The sequence below is a fragment of the Aythya fuligula genome, chromosome 1, assembly GCF_009819795.1.
Source record: "Aythya fuligula isolate bAytFul2 chromosome 1, bAytFul2.pri, whole genome shotgun sequence".
NCBI lineage: Eukaryota > Metazoa > Chordata > Aves > Anseriformes > Anatidae > Aythya > Aythya fuligula.
In genome coordinates this window covers 68880960-68905385 of record NC_045559.1, presented here as the reverse complement: position 1 = coordinate 68905385, position 24426 = coordinate 68880960, and the positions used below count along the sequence as shown (strand labels likewise).

The 24426-nt window shown below is 39.2% G+C and overlaps 1 protein-coding gene across 1 annotated transcript in view; it reads right to left on the bottom strand.

Annotated features, from left to right (window-relative positions):
* PDE3A (phosphodiesterase 3A) overlaps nt 1-12730 on the bottom strand; it is a 220936-nt gene extending 208206 nt beyond the window's left edge. The window contains exon 1 of the mRNA XM_032193279.1: nt 12684-12730. The gene's annotated coding sequence lies outside the window, so the exon portion shown is untranslated. The remainder of the gene's footprint in view (nt 1-12683) is intronic.
* Nucleotides 12731-24426: the final 11696 nt, after the last annotated feature.

Sequence of the window (24426 nt, the reverse complement as noted above, 5' to 3'; positions counted from 1 at the left end):
CTTCTTTGTGCATTTATATGCTCATTCCCACAACAAAACCAAGACTGGTTTCCATTACAAGAGCATGGAATTGAGTAGCTTGTCTTGTTGGGAATTCCCAAACAGTGAAAGCTGTCACGGCTGGTAATCCAAGCCCAGCCAGGAAAACAATGACTATGACCAAACCCATGCTGACTTGAAATGAAAAATACACACACAAGTTAATTGCCTTATGCTTCAGCATATAGTATTTTTCTTCCTAAAAAAAACTTCATTTCCAGATATAACTCCATTATCTTCCAATGGTTGTTTCTGAGTTTTTCACAAAGATACTGATCTGTTCACGTACTGTCCCAGAGTATTTTTAAGATGTAGTTTATTATAGAACATGCTAAAGAGAGATATTATTTTTTTCAAGTAGTGTCATCATCTAATGATGATGGCCTCTTGCTTCTAAGAAAAAAAGAGCAACTCTGAAATGGATAATGCATTAATAAAGGAGGGTGCAAGGAGCATAGTGCCATGCTCTTTCCAGTGGTGCCCAGAGATAGGACAGGGGACAATGAGCACAAGCTGGAACACAAGAGGGAAGTTCCGCTCAAACACCAGGCAACCATTCTGTGCTATGCGGGTGCCAGAGCACAGGCACAGGCTGCTCAGAGAGGCTGTGGAGCCTCCCTCCTTGGAGATCTTCAAAAGCCACTTGGATGTGGTCCTGGGAAACCTGCTCTGGGTGGCCAGCAATACAGGATGCTCATTTGATCAAACCTAAAATCATTTTAAAGGTATCTTTTTTTTCATACAGAAATACAAATGAAGTATAAAAAGCACTTAACATACTAAGAAAGAGAGGACCACCAGTGAGGATCATAAACAACATTGATTTATTACATTAGTAAGAAAGCCTGCAGTAACTCAGTCCATCCACAAATCACTACACAAACTCAGATACAAAGTGAATTCAGCCTGTGTACTGAAAAATAAGTTACACCTGCAGTAGCATTCTGGTGACGCAACAGCTGGATAAAATTGGCATTTGGCAAAAAAATAATAATATCAATACCTTTACAAAAAACACCCTGAAGTGCTATTTCATTGGCTTATAGAAGAAGAAGAAAAAAAAAAAAAAAAAAAAAAAAGGTAATATAAAAACAAGTCAGTAAGGTAAATTTTTGTTGGGATTTCCAAAATTAATTTTTCTATATAGTTTGTTCTCAATAGATTGAATATGCTGTGGGTTCCCATCTTTAATGTCAGCGAGTCTAACCCTCTTTTGGAGAGGACAATGAGGCTCAATTCTGCCATGGCCACTGTTACTGCACAATGGTCAGTCAGAAATAATTTTTATTTTCATATTCGGGGGCCTTGTTTAACCAAACTCAATAGTTTTGGCTTAAATCATAGATCTGTACATTTTTGAGTGCTCATGTTTGTGCCTCACTATTGAACTATTTGCTCTACGGGGTTACTCTGACTTGTGCCCGTGAACATACTTAGTTCCCAAGTTTCCTTCCAGAAAACAAAGAGCCCAACAGCAGAAAGGGAAAGGAGAGGGAAAGACATAGGCAGAAACCTCTGTATCAGAGCTATTCTCACACATCTGCTGCCAAGTCTAGAATGTACTTTTGGACACACAGTTGCTGGCTTCTTTTAATTAAGTTTGTCATGGGAACTTTTGGCAGACATGGAGGATAACAATGTTTTCCACCTACAGTGAAGTGTTCCAAAAGGCAAGATGCCTGGTAGTTTATTTTCTCCTTTTTGTAAATATGCATATAGCCTGTCTTTTGTTTTTCACTTGGATGATATTTAAAGCATTTTTATAGTCAGCTGCTCTTCCCTTTTCTGAAATAGTATCTCTATTTTATGGTCTCTGAAGCATTCTTGTGTTCCCTGTCTACTCTCCAAATGTAACTCAATTCTGCCGATCTGCTTGGTCAGATCTCCTTCCTCACACCTTCAGGAAAGCTTGCAATTCAAAATAGCCCATCTCAGCCTTTGACTACCAAAGCAATACTTTATGTGTAGCATCACCTAGGAACTCCATTTACTAGGCTTATCTGTCCAGCAGAGAAAACAACGTAATGCTATCTCCACTCATCACAGGATTATGGACAAGAGACAGACCAGTGGACCACATCCAGGAAAACGGGACTGTTTTCAAACACAACAAACCAGAGGATATCTGTAACAGGACAAGTTAATTCCTCCACAGGTAATGAAAACCTTACACCAAGGATGAACTTGAATCTGAAGATTACTGGCTGAATTCCATTTCTATCTTTCAGATGAGTACCTAATGTACCTTGATTTCATTCAAGTTTAGTGAAAGCATCACAGAGGAACAAGGCATGCATGCTGGAAAGGCACCAAATGGTGACATGTTTGTACTGCTTTCTGGCTAGAACAATATAGCATTAATCAAAAGTTAAACATTTACTCAAAACAAGGCTTCTGAACATTTTCTGTTTCAGTGTAAATTGCTGTAATACAGCATGAAGTTCCATGCAGAGGAGCAAACACAATGGGAAAGGCAAAACAATCCTACTAACTTGACCCATTTTTTTTTTTTTTAATTTATTTATACATATATATATATATATATATTTTTTTTTTTTTGTGACCCTGGGGAAAGAGTGGTGTAGGATTATTCCATATTAGTCTTTAAGTAGAAAATAAATTATAACAACACCTTTTCCACTTTGATTTCACCTTGATCTAACTTGGGTAAGGAGGAAAATAAAGAACAAAGACAGTCATACAACAAAGAAAGTAATTGACTTGGAATTTGTTAACTCTGTGACCTTGTTCCAGTTTCAGCTTTTAGTTCTAGATGCCTAAATAGAAAGGAAAAGCCAGAAAAACAAAAACAAACAAACAAACAAAAACTGCAATCAAAGCAATCATCTGAAGAGCATTTATCAGTAAATTTCAACCAAATTCTTCTGGACTATAAGGTATTTGCTGTAGGTCAGCATACTTGAGCACCAAGAACTAAAGGTCCTGGTACAAAAAACCCTTCACTTTTACTTCCCAGTTCAGAAGGGCAATGGCCAGTCAAGAGTAGTCACGAGGCTGCTCTGCCATACCAAACCTTACCAGCCTTTTTCCCCCACATGCAAAAGTGTAAGACTGGTATTGCTCTAACACTGTTGCGAGTTGAGCGATACTGATTTTTGATAGTGCTATTGTGAGCACTCAAGGAGTTTATTTTTAGCTTTACTTGAGCTAATTCTTGAGGCACATATGCTCCCAGCCTCCAGAGGCAAGAGGGTGTCCTGAAATCTCTGAAGAAAAAAAAAAAAAAAAAAGGCACTAACTTGTGTACTCCTCCTAACCACTACCACTCTAATGTTTATGTATACTATGCATGGACTAGTCATCTTAGACTTTTCTAGTGAGGAAAAAGACATGAAAGCCTACTCTGGCCACCAAAGTGGTACAACGTGGCAGTGGGACAATTGTAACTGAGATGAGTGTACAGCTGAAGTTTCCTCCAAACATTCTGGCTGTTCTGCCCTAATGCCAATGATGTTTCTCCTTTCGAGCTGTCACCTGATGAATATTAGCATGAATGTGCCCATCCACAGAGTTCCACCAGCACAGAAATGCATTCAGACAGGCGCCGTGGAGGCATTTACATAATTACCTAACGTGCAAGGTCACAACGTGCTGTACTAAATCCTTCATGTATTGTAAACATGCAATTTCTGCAGGACAAAAGCACAGGCAGCATTGTTTTACTCGCCTATTACAGTGACCTCATCAAGACCATCTTTACAAGAACAGAATATGTGAGTACAGAGGAAAGTAATGAAAATTTCATTTTTTCCTCCCCCTCCCACAGCATAAACAGGCTTGGTGGCAGCCCTGTTTTTCATTACATTATCTGTGGCAGTTTGGGTCAGTTTCTGTCACAATCACCCACTTTCAGAATTTTTTGGAAAAAAAAATAATGACAGACACATCCCCCTTTCCTGTACATGCCAGGATGCCACGCATTCTCTGCCCTTCAGCAAGCCAACCTTCCTCTCAGGCCATCGGCTCTCCATCCCTCAGCCTTCTCACAGCAAGCACCGTGGTTTCATTTACACAGCACTCATGTGTCTACCATCTGCCCACCATATTGGTGGTAAAGTTTGAAAAAGCACATAACAAAGCAGAGCTTGTCTCTCTCTAACAGCCAATATGAAGCCTGTACTGGCACCCAGCAGGCAGTCTCTACATCAACAACTAATCAGCAGTCTGTGAAGGCTAAAAATGGCAAAAGATCATCTAGTTTCTAAGAAAGAATTTAAACAGAGTCTATATGAAGTGCTGCAAAAGAGCCTGCTAAAAAAAAAGTCCCCACTTCAACTACATCTGCAAGAGAAGTAAGGCAGGACAATAAAGGTCAAAATGACATGTAGGAACCAAACATTTATTCATCCCACTTCTGTGAAGCTCCTTGAATTGCACCTACTCTAGAATCCTGTCCTAGTTTGAGGTATTGACAGTCTGTGCTGGCACCAGCTCTGGAAGATGGCAATAAGTTTACTGATGCTTCTATTTTGGGGTTGGGTGTTGCATATATAGCTATCTGAACATCCACCAACCCTGATGTTCAGATGGCAGCTCCCAGTTCAGGACCATGCTTCCATAGCTGCTGGAACAGTGGATTTGCTCAGCCTGCCATGGTTTGCTTAGCCTGGCACAGCCATCCAAGAGTCCAGGTTTTCAGCATTTTAATAAATGCACTCTCTGACTGTGTCTTCCCTCTTGACTGGTGTAGTTGCATCACAGACCTGCTAATGGCATCACAGTGGAAGTTCTGTCACAGTCCTACTTTCCTGTTACATCAGGCAGAAACTAAAAAAATACTACTGGGAACAAACCACAATTACAAAAGCAAATACATTTACGTGAAATGAGTGAACACAGGCAAAAACTATGTATGAACAGGGAACAGAACTTCAAAATGTTCAAGAGCTTTTCCAGAAATTAAAGTATTTGCCTGGGATGGACGCCCACAAATAACTATTATATCCAGTTCATTTTGACACTGGACAAGAAACTAGACCTGAAGACACTGGTTTTAGTCAGCAAAGTCAGTTGCTTCATGCTAAAAATACATACTGCCATGATAATAGGTGATGTCTATGACACTAATGTGAAAAGAATTTTTGAACAGACCAGAAGGAAATTTCCAAAACTAGACCTTATGTCAATGAGAAACAAAAATATCACAGCGTACTCAGTCACCCCCCTCAGCCTGGAGTTTACCTTCTTTTTCCAGTGAGGAGGGCCATAAAACATAAAAAAACAACCAACAACAAGAAATCAGATCCCACAGAGAACTGAGCATTTCTGAATAGGTGCTAACAATCTGGAGATGAGCCCCTGTTGGATGTTTAGTACACAGCTGCTGGAATAAAAATTACGTGTGACCCAAACCAACCAGAATACATGCATTGATCTTGATATCTCAAGGGGACATGCAGTCTACTGCATTACACAGATCCTTTATCAGTTATCAAGGATGAAGAAAGGAGGTCTGACTGGAGACTGCAAAGACTTAATATTTTTTTGTCTTTTTTTAAGCGAATAAGAAGTATTAAAAGAAGCAATAAATAGGAAAACTGAAATGAGTCTTTTAATTTTCAGGTTAAAATAAATTAACATGGTCTGAAAATTAAAAACATCCCAGATTAAAACTCAGTCAGCCACACCATTAGTACATTCCTCCCAGACCAAGTGGTCTGAGGAATTTATACATTTGGCATCATATAAAATGCACTATTCCTGGCAGGACTTCGAAACAGGGGAAGTGAAAGGGCCATCATGACAGGCAGAGCAATAGAGCCAACCTCAAAGAAGTAGGGGGAAGGAGCCATAGGACTGTCTTGCCAGGTTTTAATCACAGGCTGGCTGTTGTCTTTCACCACTAAGACCATTCTAAAGCATGTCACACTTTAACGCAGTATTCACCTCTCCAAGTCAGCCCGCTCTCTGCTCTCTCTTTCTTCTCTCCTACACCAATAGATAATGAGCTTTCAGTTATTTTTAATGTGTTCATTAAGGACCCCATGACACGATCATGAGGAGAACAGGTGCTAATAAACTACCTGCATCATGTAGTACTCTACTGCACTCACTGGCTGCAATTTCCATTTCAGCCATCTGCTGTTGGGCTAACTGGGTCAACAGCCAGTTATGATTTCTGAGCATTGCTGCAACCTATTTGCTGGTGTATTTTATTTCCCAAAGCCAGAGAATCAATGAAGGTTAACAAGATACGCTAATCAGCCTGCCCTCAGATTCACCTACCTGCAGCTCCTATACACATTGCAATCTGTGGGAAATAGCAAGTTTAGTCATGTAGCATTTTCAGGTGACAACATATAGACTTTCTTTGTTCATTTAATTAAAAAGTACAAAAGCCACAAGTAGGCAGAGAGATACATTTTAAGATGTCTAACATGGAACAATTCTGAACTACAAAATACTAAATCTTTTCCTTTTTCCATGCCAGTCCAGCATTTATGTGAAGAGAAAAACAAAACAAAACAAAAAAAGAACAAAAAAAAAAAAATTCCTTTCCCACAAGGAAAAGAAGTCAAGTATATAATTACCTTCCACAGACTAAGCAGTTGGTCCACTTCAGGGGGATGAAATTACTTGGGAGGTGTCTGTCGCACATACTAGCAGAAAGGTTCAAGGCAAAGAGAAACCACAGGGAACACAGAAAAAAAAAATCCAAATTACCAAGAGGGACTGGATAGGAGGTCTCTTGCAAATGACATTGTTTTTTTTTTCCCCAAGGCAACAGCATCAACATAGGAGCAACAAAACATTTCTTGGTAGGGTTTGATTTTTGATATTCTAAGCATTCATTGCAAATGTACTGCTCCTCCCAGTTTAAAGGAAAAACTCCTAAATATTAGGAAAGTAGACAACTCACAACCAAGTATACAAATAGGACCTTTATTGAATTCCCGAGTCAAAGGAAAGGAAAGACCATGAAGTTACTCATATCTGTTCAAACAAGATACGTGGATACTAGATGGATCAACTACATCACACAACACTCCTAATTCAGGTTACTAACATAGATCAATCTCCCAGCAAACCAAGTGCTTAAGGCAGCCTTCATGAGTGGGTTAGACATTGATCTGTGCCTCTATAGCTGAAGGGCATTAAGCCTGCCACTCATCAGGGACTAGACACATGAGAAGCTGAAAGCGTAGCAATCATTCATTCCAGCAAAAGAGGGGGAAATGCTAAACTGTGCTTGAGAACAGGTTTGTTCTGTTTCTCTGCAATTAAACAAATCATTGCCTATGATAACATACCTAAAGACTATTTCTTATTGAAATAGCATGCTATGCCTAAGGTACTTGCATCTATTCCAAAGCGTGTTCAGGAGAGCTGGGCCATCTCATGGCAGTCCAAACACTCTGGGCAAGCAAGTTTCAAAATGGGAGTCTGGGCTACAGAGCAGCTTGTGGCAGACCCGGGCACTGGGAAAGAGGGAAAAGAGCTGGGGGTTACGAGCTGAATGGAAATTCAGCTCCAGAAGTGTGCCTATGGGTAATGTTCTCAGAAGGTATTTTGGAATCAGTCCTCCAGATGCTCATGACATATACAGAAAACAAACAAACACCAGGAACACACAAAAGAAACAAAATACCTGCAATGGAAAACAAGCAAGGGAACCAGTGGTGCTGAAGTAAGAAACAGTTCTCTTTCTGCATCCCACCCGTATTATCTTCTCCAGACCCTTCGGCATAACTGGTATCACATCCCACACACCACCCCAAATCCCCAGAAGATCTTAAGAACAAGCTTAGTTTGCAGAAGACAAAACAATTGTAGAGAGAAAAGATGGTTCACGCTTCGAGGCTTGGGAATCTTTGTACTTTTCAATTACAAAATAGAAGGAAAGGCAAATACAACATTATAAATCAAAGATGCAACACTGATGTAAAAGCAAATAAAGACCAAGAAGAAAGAAAGGGAATTATAACAAACAGAGGAAGAATTTCTCCAAACTTCACATATCCTAATATTGCCTACTTCCTTTGCACCCCCTTAAATGATTTTTTGTCCATCTGAATAAACATGCGTAATGGGAACTCAGCTCATGACCTTGCTCCCATTACCGTATCATGCATTTAAAATGAATGTGTAATCTCATGGAAGTCTAGACATTTAACCCATTTGGGTGGGGTGACTTTGATTACAAGCTTTGTGTTTTTTCCTAAAGCTCCAGCTGCTGGAATCATAAGACTCCATGAGAATCCAAGAGACTCAGTTTAGAACTTTTGTTTTGTTTATTTCAAAAGATATCTCAAATTCTCATGCTTATGGGGAAAAAAATAAACATTTTTTAAAGGCTGAAAACATAATTTGCAAGTCCCTTAAAAGCTCAGAAACCAGAAAAGGAGGAAAAATAAAATAAAATTAAAATAAATAAAATAAAATAAAAGTTTAATGATTCTTTTAAAACAGTTAAAACTCTTACTTGTTAACTCTTACTTGTTGGGGATAGGGTAGTGTGTTTTTTTTTTCCTTTTTCCTTCTCTTGAGTGTTTTATTTCCAACAGCAATTTTTTTTTTTCTGCAGAATCAAACTAATCCTGATGAAAGTGATAGTCTATAGGGTGATTCTTTCTATAGCTTTACTAAAAGTGATCATCCATTTGGTGAGTTCAAAATCATTTCTAGTCTGTGCATATCAGGAGATGCAAAGGTATTTCAGGGGTTAATTCAGATCACAGTACAGGAGGCGAAGTGGAGAAACGTACAGACCTGTTATTACAAGACCTTTTAGATAAAATATATACAAGGTACAATGTCTGTGTAACCACAGAAAAAAGGAACCAGGACAAAACCAATCACAAACTTGTATCTATCATGTAATCTGTTCCAACAATAAACAAATGCCTGATCAGCTACAGAATTAAGCTACTTCACTCTTCTTGGGCAGCTCCATGGAAACTCACTAGAATGCCTTACCTGCAATGGTATCATCATTAATTTCAAGAAAAACAAACAAACAAAAATACCAGACATTGCTTTAAAAGTTGCTCAATTACTTTTTAATGGAAATTTCAAATTATTTCTTGACCAAGTATTTAAGTCTCATCACCTGGTTCACAGGGTTTATTTGGCTTGAAAAACACTTTAGAACTACAGTAGCAGCTTGATGATGTAATGTGTTTTACTCTGTAGCATAAGATGACAATACACACACTGTAATGTACAGCATGCTTGCAAGACAACCTGTAGTAGCCCCTCAACCAGAATAGTAAAACACACCTAATTTTCTTCCTAATCATTATAAGAGAATTTACATACACTTAGTCCAGCTCTAGCATGCTTATTGTTTTCTTTTTCTCAATGAAAACATTTTTTTCTGAACAGTTTCCATCTTCAGGAGTCTCAAGTTGCAGAATTTAAGTCCAATAAGCAACACAAGCCAAGCTGGTAATAAATATGAGAGAGACAGAGAACAGGAGCACAAGTAAGAGAGCACATGTGTGCACGTGTGCATTATTGTATTAGGCTATGCATAAGCACAGTTTGGCCAAATTAATTTATCAGTTAAACTCCCATTACTGAAACACAGATTATATACAGTTAATTGAAAATACCTTTTAATGATGCTTGCTGAGTAAAATACAATACAGCTACATAATAACAATGGAAACATTTACTAAAATTCACATAGATGATTGTGGTAGCTAAATAGGTTAAATGTTAGAATAGAGAGTAAATTAGTGTACTGCTCTCTCACCATTATTCTGCAACCTCAGGAAATCTAATTGGTTGAAGTGGATTGACCCAGTTCCCAGAGCTGCCTCAAAAAAGATCTAACCATATTCACATGTGCTGTTAGGATTCTTCTCCTTCTCTGGGGCATCAAATGCTATTGACCACAGCTGGAAAGATGATACAGAATGGGATGGAACCCCTGCTTCTAACTGCAAAAACCCTTATGAAAAGTTATTAAAAAAAAGATCTCAATTTCACCTCCAAGAACACTTAATAATTCTCCCAGAAAACTATCAGTGTAGCTCTTAATCTGAATGCTAAAGTCAGTGATTAAGCCCAACCTGTTCTATGCAGATTGCAATACTACAGCATAATGCAAGAACTACTGTATACAGAAAAGAAGTACCTACTCTTGAAGCATCCTCTACTTTCTTTTTAATTATTTTAAATGTGTCTAAGGAATTTACAAGCAATTGCTTTCATCTTGAGGGCAGTGACTTGTCAGACCAATAAAGGAAGGAAGGAATTGTTTCATTTTACATTCTCTTGTATCAGAACATTTAATAAACAGCTTTTATGTTGACCTTGTCATGGTGATTAATTTTATTGCATCCAAGCCCCTCATGCTGCCCCAGTTGGTATTCCAACTGCAAATGAGTCATGAAACTCCTGAATGCAGAGTTGCATAGGGAAGGATGAATTATCCACCAAAGGAATTTCAGAAAATTAAAAAAATAATAAAAAATAAAAAAGGAAGAAAAAAAGAAAAAGAAAAAAGTATGCCACCATTACTTGGGGGAACTGGGGAAATCATGAATAAATAATGTGGAAGTAAACAACGTCCTTGCTGTGTTGAACACAGCTGTTCTACAGCATTTATAAAGTTTCTAGTTACACAGTTAGGTCCATTTCCCCAAAGAAATAAAAGCTCTGTATTGCACAACAGGAAATACACATTGACTTCTTAGTGGGGGGGAGGAAGATCAGCAATCTACAACATCTCTAAGGAAACAACTAACTTGATGCTGTCACAGGGTTTGCACCAAAATGGTTACACAGGATTTAGGATTCTTACAATGTCAACGTTTAACTTACCATGACAGACATCTATTTATGCACAATACATTTTACCTCTTTGCAGCAGTTATGTAGATTAGAGACCAAACTGTTATAAATGGTAGACACTGAGTAAATCATTGTCCTTGCTCAATTCTAAAAAAGAGAACAGGCTGTTGTGCTTTGCTCTGGACTTCTCATTCTTTTTCAGAACATACGTTGACTCCATGTATGTGTAATCTGTTGACCCATCAATTCCTGCACAGGAATATGAAGACAAAAAGTTAAGTAACAATTATGCTGACATTAAAAGATGTTCAACAGAACAAATGTGTAGGAAATGGATGAGGTACAACATACTGATGGAGCGGAGCCATAACATGGCCATAGGGTTGTTCAGTTTAAACTACATTAAGTCAGAGAGCAGAACTCCATTGAACTCAATCCACAGGCCGAGAAGCTCTCTCCTTTCTCAGGGAAAAAATAAGCAAGCAAAAGAACAGCAAATGAAGTGGGAAGTCATCTTTTCTGGCAAGCATGACAGCACAAGTTATTGGAACCCATTTTTCATCTCTGAAGATGGATGTACACACATACGTAACTAAAGACATAATCTTTTAACACCAAAAAGTACATATTCTCAACTTGATGCAATGTTACACAGAACTAGTTCAAATAGCTATAACAATAGAGCTGACTTTTGAACCAGGATTCATCAGCTCAGTCGGAGAGGTCGTATTGCTTCTGGTATAGAAAGCAGCTTAGATAGCTGCTTACAAAACTTATACAGTACCAAAGAAACAAATATCTATACACCAAGACATGGATGTGTTAGATACATCTTACTCCTTTGTTTAGTACCTTCAGATTTGTTCATGCAAGTCATCTCATCTGTTGCAAGACCAGGTTTTCTGCCTAACGTTTACGGTTGATGATCATGGTGTGACAACTTCATTCTGAAAATGAAAAATCCATGCTTTCCAGTTCAAGAAAGCAAACCATTAGTCAGAGCAATCTCCTGGCGGTAAGAAACCGCTGATTGAGTTTTTACTCCACCCAATTCAAAGGTCAGAGAGTAGTTTTCCATCCCACATCACTCTGCACCACACAAACCAGGAAGCTGAACCAAGTCTTCCACATCTCAAGCCAGTCCCTTAACTGCCTACCACACTTTGTACGTCTGCAAAACCATGCACACACACATTCTCTCTAGATTTCTTCAGAACTCTCTCTGTCAAACATATTCCCCACCCCAACCCCCTTTCAAATAAATAAATAAATAAATAAATAAATAAATAAAAACTGATGAGTCTTGCAAAAGACTTTGGCTCCAAAAAGAAAAAACATTTCAACAAAATTTCAAATCCAAGTTTTCTGAGTAATGCTAGTATCATCAGCAATTGCCAAGATAACAAAACCAAAGTGCACTGGCAGTGTAAACCTAATAATACAAGACCATGAGCTAATTAGGATGGGAAACAGACTTCGGTGATATTAAGTTTATGTTGGTCAATGCTTGTGAAGTTTCAGGTGGTGTTAAAGAGATCTGTATTCTGCTGTATTCTGTGCTGTTATGCTGGCATGCAACTAGAGCAACTGCTATGCACACAGTAATGTTGCTTTAATATTGGGGGGGTAGAGGGGAGCAAAGACAAGTAAATCAACATTAGAAATAAATTTTAATATAATTTATTCTTTAAAACGTCAAGAGAAAATCACATCAAAAACACATTTTGTTTAGAAAGCTGTTTTACTCCCATTGACTGGGGGGAGAGAAGGGAAAAAAAGAATCAGAAAGCACATTCCTACTCCTTTGCCTTCTTGAATGAATCCATTATGAGGCTGAAAAGGAGATTTAATTAAATCAGTTCCACTTACCAACCAAACCCTACCTATTTCTTTGCCAGAGACACCATTCCTTCTTGTTCCCAAGGGGGTGTTGGGAGGAGGGAGAGAAGAGAAGCAAAACTGGATTTTAAGAGCATGAAAGCAGAAAGCAGAGGGTGCTTTTACTTTGTCACCCAATTGAAAAAAAAAAAAAAAAAGAAAAAAAAAAAAAGAGCTACTGATATCAAGGCATTTGTTAGTGCCAAGGCACCGCTGCTACAACTCTTCTCATGAGGATGCAGAATACCACATGCAGAACTCTTGGATACTACAAATAAATAAATATTCAAAAAGGGCTTCTGCTGAATTGTACTTTCACAGCACAAGCTGGACTAGTTCCAAGAAGAACCATGAAACTGAGGCTTTCTGTATATTGCAGCCACTAAAATATGCAGTATGTTAAATGACTGCAAGGAAACCCTGTGCTGTGGTAACCTATGCTAAGCCTCATAACCAACTCTTTCTCCTCAACTGTTGTATAAGGGGAGAAAAATTATTACCCACTGAAAATTAATAATCAACTTCTTTAAACAGATGAGTCAGCAGCTGCAAACTTCAGCAAAGTTAATTCTCCAAGTGGTTGACATCACCACACACATAAAGAGACCACCTAGGAATTACTGCAAGTATTTTACAGCTCTGAAAAACATGGGATAAAGCAGAACAATCTCTGTTATGCTATGTAAGTGTTGTTTTACCATCCAACTTCCATTACCCCTGGTAACACAGCCTCTGGTTACCCCAGGTATTCTGAATGCTATGGATTTTGTCACTCCAGTGTTTCCACACAGCATCAGTTCACACCTGGTAGCTTTTAATGATGTGCCTGGCCTTGCTCCTGTATCCTTAGCAGACAACATGGGTCCTCACACTGTCCTATAACCTGCAGTAGTGAGTGAAAGCAGAGAATTTGCTTCTGCAGAGGCAATTCCCCCTGTGCACACCACTGCAACCCAGCCAACCACTGCTGCTCAGGGTAAAGCTGCTGGCAGCAGCCTTTACAGACTGCTCGGAGGTGGCTCACGTGTCACCAGCAGTCAGAAGCCAGGGAATATTCAAGGTAGAATTACACGGTCCTCAGCTCATGCCCAGGAGGAGCAGTATAGCACGGGACCACTGGGGTGGCCCAGAGCAGCACCAGACCCTTATGCAATCCCATACCTCGTGGCTGGGCCCCAAGTTTCACTTCTGAAGCAGGAGAGGGAAACCCAAGGTCACCCATCCCTGAACCTCTGTGGGCTGCCTAGGTTTCACAAAGCTCAACAGTTGCCCAGTGTTGTCATAAATCATGCTGCCGTCTCTGCCGTGACATTACAATGTAAGTTCACATTCACTACTGGACACATACCACACCACAGCAGGATGCCAATTCTCACGAACAAAAGATCCAGCTAGTTAAACAGAAAAATAAATCTCAGCTGCTAATAGGAGAGAAATAAATTTTCAGTCTAAATAGTTGCAACTTTTCCTTATTTTTTATTTTTTTTTTTCTTTGTTTGTTTGTTTGTTTTGTTCTAAGGTTGGAATAATTCAGACCTTAAAGACTCCTTTTATGCCAAACACAGAAAGTTAAATCCACAACTACACTCAATTTAGCCATTTGGCTTACTAAAAAGACTGCATTATTCAATCAACATAAATGTCAGTACAGAAGAAAATCTCACCATGGCAATGGCTACAGCTTTAAAAAGTTCCTTTGACAGTAAAAACTTCATACCACATTACAGACAGAAAAAGCAATGTTTACAATACAGACAACAAAATAGATAAATTCGTAAAAGATCTCATCAAACCACTTTTTTCTTCCATTTCTCTCAACAAAGATGAGAAAAAGTAGATGAAGGAGTTGCTCACTATCTGTTTTGTAGATTAAGGTGACACTGACAAATGAACCATCAATTTGCCAAAAATTCTAAGAATTAGCTTTGTAAAATGAAAAAGATTCCAAATGTATTATAGCTTGCCTCTGACTTTATAATGCAAAGCACTATGCTTACTCATGAAAGTCAGAAAGCTAATCTGACTTGAAAACAGATCGCTCTACATTTTGCTGTAACTGGTAAAGAGGATAAGGGCTTTTTTTTTTTTTTTTTTTTTTTTTAAGTGTGCTCTAATGAACAGATAGGATTTTTTCCCACTTTCCTTTCTTCCCTCCATCAAACTGACTGTCTGTCTTTTGATAAGTGTCTTTTACAGCATATTAATCACTTTCATAAAAAACATTCAGTACCTCTCCGGTAATTTTGTAGCCAGTTATACTTGAAGTGCCTGTGCAACATATGCATTACCTATCCGAGATAAAAGCTCATACTTTTTCAAATAAAGCACAAATGAGAGTTTAACTACTTAGCTATGAAGAGTGAAAGAAATCATCAGAAAATTCAGCATACATGATTACACATTCTTAAAGTTGTAAAACACTTTCAAGTCCTACGGTGTTTTAGGCTAGTAGTGATCCTCACATTGACATGGGAATCTGTAAACAGAATAAAAATTAACAAGAGAATGACTACTCAGCTAAGCTGGCAGCATTATGTAGAAAGACCTACACTGTATTTACCCATAAGTCATGTTAATGGATGATGCTACTCTGCTGCTCCTTTCCAATAAAAAATAAATAAATAAATAAATAAATAAATAAATAAATAAAAATATGAGCTTTTGCAAGATATACACTAAACTGATGTGGCCAAAATTAAGAGCATTTGTTTCAGTTTGTACTAATATATAAATCCCTTGTCACGTCCTCTTGATGCACTTTTGCATACTGTCCTCCCAGGGGATTAAAAAGGGCAATGAAACATGAAGTTACCTAACGTGGCTTGGAATAGAGAGCCTCTGTTCAAATTCAAGAACCAGGGAGTGTTTTTAAAATGTTGCAGGCTCCCCTGACAGCTCATTGGGGAAATAGAGAGATTCACACTGAACATCGGTGTCACTTCCAAGCTGTCACATAGCATACCACGGAGATAAACACTGCACATGTGAAATAATTGTCAGTTACTTGAGGCTGTCAAACATATCAATGGACATTGTCGTCTTAGCAGCAGACAAGCAAATAACTGTGTTTATTCAAGTCTACATGCATCCAAAACACACCTCATGAAATCTCAGGCTCTCAAGAGGGGGTGGAGGGAGGACAGATAGAAAGCACCCTTCATTTGTCCTTACCACATGCTGAAAGTTCGTAACAAAGCCCTTAATGACACCTCTTACACCCATTTGTGTAGTGTACCTGCCTAACTGCTAAAGTAATATAAATCCCTCAGCTACAGTAGCATAGCACAGTCGCAGCTTAAAGGCCCTGTTATTTCAGCTCGCAAAGACAAATGAAACTAAAAGAGACGTACACTGATGCACAGTCTCATCTGTGCAACCAGGCTAGGCTGGGCCCACATTTTGGTTATGGGATGGAGAAGGTTGTAAAGCCTACTGTGGAAATAAATCTGGTGCCAGAGCAGCACTGCTTATATGTGGACATCTTGGGCACCAGAGTGGGTCTGCATCCACACTGGGGCTGCTGGCCACTTTTAGGCCCCAAGGCCTGCACAGACATACCTGCACACTTGATGCTGAAGCACAGACCTTTGTTACCCTGGCTAAGGACAATGACTGGCTCCCTCAGGACACCTCCCTTGCTGTTGTGTCCACCACTGAGAGGACCATGTGTGTGGATGCTTCTTTAATTCCACTCCAGGCTGTAGGGAAATGAGCTCTGGGGGATTCATTGGAAACAGGTGTCTGGTGAATGTGTGGTACTCCCCACAAGGAGGAGATGCACCAGTTGGATCTTCCCCTGAGACCTAAAGAAACAGCTGACATTTTAACATGCTACACCAGTCACTGCAACCCAGCACATGATGTTCACCCAGCCCAACATCCATTTTTCTGGTAGCTTGATCTGTAGGATCAACCCCATGTATCCTCTTGATCTCTGTGGTGTGTGAGAATAAAAATACATATGGGCCCTATACATTTCTCCTAGAGGGAAAATTATTCTCTTCAAACAGCTAAATCATAACACACCTCATATAGTTCTCCTGGTGTAAAGGATGTCTACCACAAAAACACTTCCCTCACACAAGAACAGCTTAATCAGCACTAATATTATTGAATCCCCACTGGTTAAATGCCTTTGTAAGAGGGGAGATGTAATTATTTATCTACAAAGGGAGAACTAAAATGATTATGTGCAGTCATTAGCTAAGCTGCTTCTCTTCTTCCATGCTTCCTCCCTGTTCATTTTCTTTCAACCTGTTTTTGTTCACCTCTAATTCTTCCCCTGCCCTCCTCTTCTCATTTTTTCTTTAAAAGGTTTAATAGAAAAAACAGAAATACATTCCCTTCCTTTTTAGCATGATGTGCTTTCATGCACATGCAATACTCAAAAAAAATAAACAAACAAACAAACAAACAAAAAAAAAACACACAGAGAGAGAGAGAGAAATAACTGAAATCCTGGTCATCAGGAGTTTCATTTTCAAGTAGTGGGTGACCAGATAAGTACCCACCTGTCCAGACCATACACAAATGTTAAGCATTGGCCAGTCTTGCATGCACTATTAATTACCAAAACAAAGGCATCTGATTTTAACTAGGCATTCTCCTTCAAAAATTTGTAACTTAGTAAGATAGTATAACTAATTTTGTTTGGGCAGCAATGGAACTGTGAAGCTAATAAACTATGACTTGGGTATTTCTGGAGTCACTTCAATTCCTCAAGCTTAAGCCAACCCCTTCAGGCCTTTTATGAGGATTTAACTTTGAATAGGATTCACCACCCTGTCAGAGACCACATAAATAATGAGGAAACTGTTTCCCCCACACACACCCTAAGTACAGTACAAAAGTCAGATGCTGCACGCTATTCACAGAACTGCAGAGCACAGAAACTCTGCTTTCTTATCATACTTTGCTGCTGTGAAGTGCATTCAAGACCACATCAGCATCTCATAACAAAAAGTATGAAATACATACATTTACATAGCACTATCCTGCAAGCAACTTTCACAAGGTTTTGCAGCCTAAGAAATTGATTGCATAAGCCTAGAAAACTGTAACACTCTGGAAGAACCCTATTAAGGCAAGAGACCTAGTAGAGACATGGCACAAGACCTCTTAGACATTAAAAAGATAGAGCAAACAGCCCTGCACCCTCACTGGAAGTTTGCATACTGGGAGATTTTGGCTGGCCATGAGAAGAGCCGTAGTGAAAGAAGAACGCTGGAGCCCTGGGCCAGGTTCCTCATCTTTCCCAAGTACCGCCAATCACTGGAACTTCCTCAGCATTGCTGAGACAACTATTAGTTAGGAACACTTGGGGTAAAATCAGTCCAACCACAATGGAAGCAAATAAATCAAACAACCTTTTATAAGTTCTTTCCAGGCCTATTTTCTATGAGTAAATTACTCTGTTTTACTAATGACTGCAAGATGAGGTTTTATCAAGCTACTTGTCACAGAAAGGCTATTTAATGCTACCATGGGAGACAAAATAATCTTTGACTCCCTTGCTAAGTCCATGCCTAGATTTTCTGATTTAAGTATGGACAAGTCACCTACCCACTCTACACCAAAACGTTTCCAACACTAAAAGAATAATGAAATTTCTTCTCCCTCACTATCTGCTCACAGCACACTGCACAGACCTTGAGGCAGGGACCATTTACTACAAGTAGTGCAAACCCTAACGCACACTGTCTTGATCTGAGCTGGTACCTCCAGACAGTGACAGTGATAAAATAAGAAAAACTTTTAACAAAGTGAGCATGTTGACTGAGGAGGTTAAGAAAGAACTGATAAGCATGTCTTATAACTGAACTGAATGAGAAATCTGAGGCTGTGAGCAATAATCAGCAAGAGATGTGCACACTATTCACAGAACTGCAGAGCACAGAAACTCTGTCATAATAATCAGTCAAAACTTTTGGAAGGGGTCTCCTGCTCTGGAAAACCTAGGAGATTTGCAACATGACCGCAAATGGGTACTGATTGCCTCCTCACAATACTTAACATTTAAACCACTAGCATTATTAAAAAGAAAATATTTTTGTGAACTAGACATGGAAACAAAATTATTTATTCTTAAAAAATAAGCTAGTCTGTGTTTGTGGCGGCCTGATTTTCATTAATGTAATATTTCTGTTAGGCGCCTTGTCTACGTAAGGCATCTGTAGAATAGTTTTTATTGTTAAACTTAATAGTGAAAATCTAATACAAGTTGTATTTGAATTTTCCTATTAAGTTGACGTCAATGGCAGCCTGAGAATCAGATGTTACAACCCAGACTACGAAACAACATTCAAGTCAGATGCTATAAAATGTAGTCATTGCACACTGGTAAGTGTGTTTTAAACATTTTTAATCAGGTCTCTGGGTAGAGCCAAGATACACTTGGCATAGAGAAGAGAGGAAAATTATAAAAATGTACACATTTTTACTTGGAAAGTCAATTATAATTTATTTCCAGGAAGACTGAAAAAAAGATTGGAATACACACACAGAGTTGCACTTGTGCAAGCATACGCACAAATACTGGAACATGGCCAAGTTGCTGGAGCTTAATGTGTTAATCAGCATTTGCTACAAAACAGACTAAAGGTGACGTGTTATCATCCCTGTAGGGTTCCTGCCCAGGTAAGCATGTGTGGCACAGGGAACCCTAAGAGGAGGAAGGAAAGAGTGGACCCAATGACAGTGTTAGAGCAGCACAAGAGACAGAACACCAGTATGGCACTGAAGTAAGAAAGAAAGGTTTGTATGTGTAGGGAGAGATTTTGGTTGATGATCAGAAGAGTTTCTTGAGAACTAGATTACAGGAAATTTGAAAATTCCAACTGCGATTTCCATCAAAGGGAGTACAGGGTCCTACATCTAGTCAAAACTCTTGTGCTCTTTGGAAAAAAAATCATGCTCCTCAATGTTTCAGACATTAGAAAAATAAAAAGAAAAAAGAAAAAACAAAAACAAAACAAACAGCAGAAAAACAGATAAAATGAACGAAACAGGAAGCAGTAAGGGAGAGCTATGCTGGAAGAGAAACGCCTGGGCTGGCTTTGTCGGCCTCTGCCATTTAGGTCTCCAGAAATCTTCTGGTATAGGTGCAGGTTGCCCATAAGCACACAACCGATTCTCCTGCCAGAGCAGGCATGCAGTGGTGCACCAAGGACAGCACTCCCATACATGTTGATGTCTTTTCTTGCCAGAAACCATAATAAGATCAAAGGGAGATTGGAAATGTAAACAAGAAGTCAACACACACGTACACATGGCTGTATTATTTGCAATTGTTTATTGCCACCATACAGGGCCTGAACCCTTATCAGATTTCAAAACCTTTCAGGCATATGTGAAAGAAGGATGAATCAAAGTAGAAAACCCTCAATTTTATGTCATTTTTCCTGTAGAGAAGGTTTATGCTGTTGCATTTTCAGCCCAAACAGAAAGGAAAAGCACTGTAGCTTTGTGCTAATTATGAAATTATTTTAAATATAATCACAGGTTCTTTCATTAACCAGAGAACCAGTCATGCAAAGGTTTCTTCTCTTTCAACTCACAATATATTTCTAGGACCTGCAATAATAAAGTTTGAAATCTGTTTTAAAGATCCATTACAACTCACAAAACTTTGAGTTATTTCTTACTTGATGCTAAAGAAACAGAACGTTACAGACAGATGATAGAAATTAATTCTATTGTGAAGTATTTTCAAGACTGTGGGTGATACTCAACAGCTTGGTTTTGCATGCCAGATTAGGATGAGGTGCAGCACTGAAAGAAAAGGAGCACTGTAACCCATGTTGTATGTTAGAGTAAAAGCAGACCTGATCTCTCTAGAAGTTAGGGACACACTGTGACACTGCACTGGAGAACAGAGTGATGCCAATATGTCAATAGGGAAAGGAAGTGCTGAAGTCCCCTCCACCACTACCCTTTGAAAAATGCAAAGTTACAACATTCAGAGAGAAAGTATTTAATTGATGCAAAAATAAAAGCATTCAACTTCTTTCCAAGCAATAGCCCGCTGACATGTTGCAGGAGCTGAAACCATGGCCCATCACAGCCCACCAGAGTGCAGCCTGGTTCTGGTTATGCCTACAGACATTTGCGTTGCACAGAGCACTGGGGCAGGTTTCCTGTACAAGGCTGGAATGATCTCAAGCTTGATTTATGGTATATTGTTACACCACCGTCTAGACATGACCAGCTAGCTCAGGAACCGATAACAGCAAGCCCCTGACAATACAAGCTCAAGAGAGGCTAATATCTCCTGCCAACACTGCAGAGCCAATGTAACTCCATGTGACAAAACCTCTCCTGCATATAACCATGTCAGCAGACTAGTCTCCTACTCGTGAGGGCAAAGGAAATGCAAAGTAACTTTGGAAGTTGTGACGCAGTTTGCATAATCTTCCTGAGACCAGGTCATGGGATTTTACAGCCCTTTATGACAATTTGCCAGCTGCAAAGAGGAAGAGTTGTTCAAATTATGGCCCCAGCTCACAAAGTCTCCCCAGCGGAGGCCAGAGATCTCATCTGCCACCGGGAAATGTCAGGTGCCTGCTCTAGCGTCTTGGAAAAGATCTAATAGCTTACTTTTGCCATACCGGTAAATGGCATTGCCTAGCCAAGACACAGCTTACTTTGGCATAAGACTCTATAAGAGGATTAGCAACAGCACCAAAAGGACTTTCATGCTTGGAATAAGTGCAGCTACACCTGGGCTTCTGTTGACAGAATTATGCTGGTAAGAGTATAGCTGGGGGAAAATCGCTTCCTGACCAACCCAAACGTGCCAGTGAAATCCATAGGCATAGGGTCAGGCTTTAGAAGAAACCACATTGCAATTCCTGGCACCCTTTGTTATAGTGGAAATTTCAATCACAATAACCTGCTGTAATTAAATGGACCACGGAAGGACTTTTGCCCTCAGGGAAGGGATAAAAAGAATAATATTTCCTTCAACGAGCTGGAGTACATCCAGCACCAGCACAACTGTGCAGGACTGGGTGTAGCGGTATCGTCTCACGCGACAGCCACTGGCAAGGAAACCAGATACAAGAGTGTGGGAAATCTGAGTACCTTTTATTTTTTCTTCAGTCACGTAGCTTTTCACCTATACCTGAAGCTCCTATTCCAATGGAAAGAAAACAAATAACCATAGCTGACCTAGAAGTCAGCTGGCATGCATTGCTGCATGGAGAGCTTGGTGTGAAGTTGAACAGCAAGTCTTGAGTGTTTCTAGAGGATCACTTGTCCTTCTGTCCCTCCTGCAGCAAGCTCATTTAAAACTTCAATTTTTGTTAAAAGCAGGTCCAGAAGCGAGTCTGGCCAGACAAGACAGCTCCCAGAGGAATTAAAGGATGGAAATCAGAAAGCCTAAGTAAGGAAGACAGGCTAGGTAATTTCCCAGAAGATTCGCATCAAGTTTTGCAATCCACACTAAATGCATCAAGTATACAAGAAGTAAGGAAAAATACCTTCCATACTTTAAGATAGTAATGCTTAAAGCTTTCTTCTCTTCCAGTATTGTTTCTTCATTTTGCAGACAGCAAAGTTGCTGGCATCCAGATCTCCAGAGCATAAAAAAAATGCCCTGATGAGATCCAAGTCCCCTCAAAGCACAGCCTCAACAGTGCAGCTGAGCACATAAGCTTTGTCCTGGAGCTGTGGGTGTATGGCACCCCAGAGCCAGAGCCCGGACCCTGGTCAGCCTCAAGATTCATGCCAAGAAGGGCATGGGAATTCTGAGGCAAGCAACAAGGTGTCTCCAGTTTCATACACTCACTTCTCAAGCACAGATGGAGAGCAGACTAATTTCAGGACCACCACACAGACATCTAAAAGCTCAGTATTTTAAAATCCATCTTAATTTTGGGAAACTGAAAAAGACTTCATCATTCAACCTAGCATAAGAGCCATTTTTCAACCAGACCCACTTATTTATTTAACATGCAAGCTTCAAAGATGATAGGATGCACTGTTTTCCTATTCCACCGTTATACCAGTTCTCATCAAAACTATACATCTACAAAAATGGTTACCAATCCTCCGTATGATAGCATTTATCCTGATGATTCATTACGATGACATCATCCATTTTCTGTCATTCCCTTGCAGCCTTGTTAAAGATAAATGTGATTTTGAACTTAAATTATTTCTTTATGATCGACTTAGCAAATCTTCCCCAAATCAGATGTTATCTACACATACATTCTCTAAAACCTAGTGTTTAGCAAAATCAAAAATAGTAAACTCTACAGTATTTTAATGAATCAATTCGTCTAAACTCTTGCCTACAAAATATTATAAAACTCTTCACTTTTATCAGTTGGCACTAATTACTGTGTGTTGATTAGTTGGCACTAATTACTGTGGCCACTCATGTATTTAGAAGATCTTCTTCAATTTCTTAGCTAATCCATTTACAAGTTTTTCAGGAAAAACTTTTGTAAGTTTCTGGGTTTTGTGTGTGTGTGTGTGTGTATGCACGTGCGCATGGGTGGGTATGTTTTTGTAGGGGGAAGGATCAGCAATAGTTTCTTTTTCTAGATGGTATTTGTAATTATTTCAAGTCTTGTCTCACATTAGACTGATTCAAAAAAAAAAAAAAAAAATCAAGCTACAGTTGTATTTCACAGGTGGAAACCAAGATACGGTATTACAAATGGAATCACCAACACTGAAATTCAGGAGTTATCCAAAGACTTCATGATTGGCCAAAACATATACGAACACATTATATTTTTCTACGTAAAACCCACAAATACACAGGCCTGATATGTAGCCACCACCGCACAGTAAGTTCAGAAAGTCAAACTGCAATTCCCTAGTCAGAAAGTCCTGATTCAGATTGCCAGACATTAGGGAATCCTGAAGAGATTGATGAACCAGCCTGAATGTATATTTGGTAAAAGAGGGAAGTCCTGCAGACCAACTAGCAACAAACCGTTTCCCTTACATTTCAAAGGAGACATGAAACAGACTAAATCTGTATGTGGGTGCATGTTTTGGGAATGAGAGAACATTTTGCCAGCATTATTCTTTGCATATGAGCACACAGGCACAGAGACCACTAGCCACCTTGAACTAATATCCACGTGTTCTCTTTTGCTAGTGATGTGAGAGCAGGACGTTTTTAAACTAGTAAGAACTACAGCAGCTACTAAAAACTTCCACTAAATTTCAATGCACAGAAAATTGGTGTCTTGCAGTCAAAAACATAAGATAGTGAAAATAAAGTAGTCCACATTAGAAGAAGTGTAACTGGAATCTGCTTGTTTTTCTTTGCTATTTTACATTTTCTATAATTTTAATGTTTCAGTGGAATCTTGATTCTCAAGGAAATTTTGACTTGTCATGTACAGATAAGACATTAAAGGAAAAGGGGGGTAAAATCAGAAAGACATACTGATTGCTTTAAATTTTATGAACTCTGATCTTTCCTAACATATCACATTTGGTCAGCTACCATTAGTGTGTGGGGAAAACTGTTCTAAAACCAGTAATTTGGCAAAGGCAGTAAAAATGTCCAGCTAGTACATTTGCTGAGCAAATATATGTTTAAGCTCCACAAGAAGGGTTAGCACCAAGTCAGTACAGGCAATTTTCTAAACAGTACTAGTAGCAGCATTGTAAATCTGAAGTAAGCCATCTAGACAATCAGTAGCAAATTGTATCTCCTCTATAGGAGTTTGCAACGTACCTTTCAGCTATATATGAAAGATATAAATGATGGCAGATCTGTAA